This window comes from Channa argus, chromosome 16 (assembly GCF_033026475.1).
Source record: "Channa argus isolate prfri chromosome 16, Channa argus male v1.0, whole genome shotgun sequence".
Taxonomy (NCBI): domain Eukaryota; kingdom Metazoa; phylum Chordata; class Actinopteri; order Anabantiformes; family Channidae; genus Channa; species Channa argus.
The window spans coordinates 22,304,208-22,308,201 of record NC_090212.1 but is presented as its reverse complement, the minus strand read 5'-3'; the positions used below and the strand labels follow the sequence as shown (position 1 = coordinate 22,308,201).

At 44.3% G+C, this 3,994-nt stretch overlaps 1 long non-coding RNA gene across 1 annotated transcript; it reads left to right on the top strand.

Annotated features, from left to right (window-relative positions):
• The first annotated feature begins 665 nt into the window (after positions 1-665).
• LOC137101047 (uncharacterized) lies at positions 666-3,546 on the top strand. Its single transcript, XR_010910980.1, has 4 exons — positions 666-1,094; positions 1,851-2,804; positions 2,903-2,965; positions 3,413-3,546. It is a non-coding gene; the product is annotated as an uncharacterized lncRNA (long non-coding RNA).
• Positions 3,547-3,994: the final 448 nt, after the last annotated feature.

Here is a 3,994-nt window from a genome sequence, read left to right as displayed (position 1 = left end):
GCTGCTGCTCCGATCCTCATTCTGTCAGAACCAGCTCGACCAACAATCTGTGAGGTTGTTTTGGCTGCTCTGGATTGTGAATGTGTGTAGAGACAAATTACATGAAAGTGTTGCGCGTGTATAGAATATCTGTAAATGGAAGATCTGGTCTTCAACAAGTCGCGTGTACAAACGAGCACAGTTGTATCTGTGAACACGTAACATGCACAGCGCCGGTGACCTTAGATTTCATTACTGCCTGAAGCTCCTTCAGCAGCACCAGACCTTCCTCCTAGAACCAGCTCAGACAGGTTCTCCGCACGTCCGGTGTGAACATCTCTGAGCTCGTTCCATCCGAGGATTTATCGAGGTCTTCTGCGACAAACTTGGGAATTAATTTTGCCTCCATGATTTCACACAAAGCATTTTCCCAGGAGGATGCGACGAGGCTTTTTTGGTTTGAGCTTCATTCCAGAAGCTTCCTGCTTTAGACCCTTCTTCTGCTTCTCTAGCCATGAAGCCCAGGTAGCTTTGTGTTTACCTACAGGTTTGTGAGAAATCTTCAGGAGGCTCATATTTCTGCCATAGAAGCAGAATTGACAGGCTTGGTATAAAGAAGTGAAGCGGGACACTGGTCAGGACATTTTTGTGGACCAAAGCTCGAGGATGAGGTGAGTAAGCAATTTCAATTTCAGTGTAAATACGTCATCCAAGCAAAGACGATAATTAGAATAAAACAATATCAAGAGGATCAATCGTCACTTCAGTGATGTTTGTGAAACAGCAGCTTTTCTTTAAATCCTGTCACAGTGAACAGCTTCCGAGCCTCTGGACGCAGCTGGGCGGTGATGTGCAGCACCACCTGCTGCTGCGGCTCTGGAAACTCCGGGACACAGACAGAGACACAGGTGCTTGGAGAACCTCACTTAGACCAACACATCCTTCTCCCGCTTTCTGCATATTTCAGCAAAAACGCGTAAAAACAACAGAGGACAGACTGAAGACAGTATTGTACAGTCTGATGGATGAAGGACAAAGACGTTTCACCCTGTTAATGACTTCGCTCTGAACAACATTTCCTCGCTGTTGTCCTCATCGTGGATCAGCTGATCTGAGTGAGTGTTTTTGTCCACTTCGTTTCTGGTGTGAGGGAGATGAAGAGGACAACCCGAAGTAAACCTGGACACAGTCTTGGCTGTTCATGATGTTTGTGTGTGTCTGTCTCCATTGACCTTGACCTGACTTTGAGTTTATTTGTGGTTGTTTTGCATCACGTCACGTTGACAACATTTTGTCCTCTAATGATATTTGCTGCCTCTTTGTGATGTAGATGTTTTGTCTTCTTTGTTTTAAATACATCTGATCCGTAACTTCCTGTGAAGTCAGACTCACGGAAAACACGGAAAGTTTTTGAACGAGGCTCGTTCTTCTAACAAAGACTCTAACTAGACAGTAGAACCGATGTTTCATTACTACGTTAAACGTTGTAATGTGACAAAGACTAAAACCTGTAGGACAGTGCAGAGTGTAGCAGGTGGGGAAGCTCCAGTCTAAACCAAGTTAGATTTATTCTACTTAAAGAACTAAATGTAAAAGTACTAGTTTTTATTTATTTTTATTCTTTGGGCCTTAATCCACCTGTGAACGTTAAGGCCTCAGAATCTACTTCACTACATGAAAAGTACCTCTTGAAATTTTTAGTATTAAGTACTTGCTCTAAAAAAGTCAATATTTCCTGTTTATGACTAAAAATGAGTTACATGAAGATCGTAAGTGTAAAAGTCTGTGTGTTCATGTCTGACCTGCAGACTTTTAATCCTCTTGTCCAACGTCTCTTTCATTTGTCTGTAATGTCCATTTGTCTTCCCCAGGTGGTCCAGTTTTTTAAGCCCTCGTGCCTGGTGGTACCTAAGAGCGGTCTTCTTCAGCTTCCCCGGGTCCTCCAGGACCAAGGCAGCCCTCTGTCCATATACAGAGACAGGAGACAACACTGAGACGAGTCGGACGCAGCCAGGGCAGCGTTTGAAAAGATTCAGTTTGGACAGACCCTGCCCTTTTTTTTTCTGATCCACTGTGACCAGACAACTGGTGCTGATGCTGGGCCAACATCTGCTCCCTGAAACACACAACAGACACGTGGGGGTCAAAGCCCAGTCGTTGTTGAGGTGATCTGTCCTCAGGCCCAACATTTCTACACATCTACAGCTGAATCCAAATGTCCAACGTGTGGACTCACAGACTTTGGTCATGTGTAGCATTTTAGCTGCTCTCTATGAATTTGTCTGTCCTCACGGCCGCTGCAGGGACGTCAGCTGTCTGTTCTGCTGAGGTTAACGCTGCCGACCGACGCTGTCTCCCGCAGACACTGAAAACCAACCAAACCAACAGGAAGCGTGAGACAGAGGGACAGTTTGATTGGACGAGAAGCGGGCTGGAATCTCCGTTCACCTCGCTGATCCTGTCCAGGTTGTCCAGCTGCCTCTCGAACGTCTGAGTGTGGATCACGTGCTGTTTACGAGGATTAGCGGCTCGAGTCTGATGGAGAACCGTCGTCCAGCCTCCGGTGTTTTTCTGCTCCCTCTGCAGCTCGTCCTTAACTGTTTCATCCCACGTGCATCTTAAAACCACAAATACCCAAAATACCTCAGATGTACTTTAGTACACTGCTGCCAGTAATACTGAGGCTTTTCATGTTGCACATTTTACAGTTTTAACTTTGTGCCAGTTACAGCACAAACGCCACAGTGATGAAGATGAAGTATTCAGACGCCTTTTCGTTTCCTCACAGTCTGAACATGGACCCTGCGGACCCGCGTCCACCTTCAGTGAGTTCAGACCGTGTTAATGAACCTGCTGACAAACAGAACCCTGTCTGTAATGAAACCCACTCAGAACATTTCTCTGCTTTTCTCACCTGGGACAGAGTGTGGACATGCGTCTCCATGGCAATGACGCCAGCGACCCTGCGCCACGTCGCCATTTAAAGGTGAGATATTTTCAAAGTTTAATTAATGAATGTATTAATTAATTCCCAAACATGGAGCTTGTGGACTTCAAATGAGCAGCCCAGTTACTTTTCTGACGTGTCACGGCTACATTGTGACGTCATTATAATACAGAATACAGGTAAAACCTGTTTCACATTTTTCTTAAAAACTGAACTAAAGAAAGCAGGAATCTTCCAGAATTGAACCTGAACTTCACTGTTTGCACAGTGACAGAAATGTGTCACAACTTGATAAATAATCACAAGGTCATTTTACACAAAGCAAAAAGAGAATTTGTAGCTGACTCAGCAAAGTAATCCTAAAAACCTCCAGCCTGAAAAGTGACTTTCTCCAGAAGAGGTTCAAACAGGTGACAAGTCCAAGTTTAACCTCAGCAGATAAGATGCAGAGACTTTAACTTGGTGGTGTTGTTGTTGAATCTGCAGCTCTGACACAAGATGGCGCCACATCTCTAATGGTTTCAGCTTCAACGAGCAAGAGACTGATGGACGCACCGTAAAAATAACGGTTCTTTATTGGGAAACACAGGTAATAAATACAGACCACTCCCCATCCCGACCCCACCAGAGGATTCCTTTACACAGAGACCCTCTGCAAACAGGACCTGCTCATTTCAGATGTTGTTTTACAGGAAATCTGAGAAACAGGCACATTTCTTGGTGGAAATATTTGAATTTATGTGTAAAAGAAAATCAAAGAAAGTTTTGAGCAGAAATGTGTCCACATACTTCTGTCCCAAACCAAATCTGCATAAAATCTGAGTGGCTCCTACACGTTAGACGTCTGACTCCAGTCCTACAGCTGCAGTATGTTTAATCTGAATCCGTAGCTGCTTCACTTTTTTTGTTTGTTTGGGACAGAGACATGTGGATGTTCAGGATTAAAACTTTAAATATGTTCCAGTTGTCCATCGTCCACATAGAAACACATGGGACTGTTATCCCTGTAAATCTGTCTCTCTGAACCTCCTTATACATGAACACAGGTTATTAGCATTAGAATGAGCA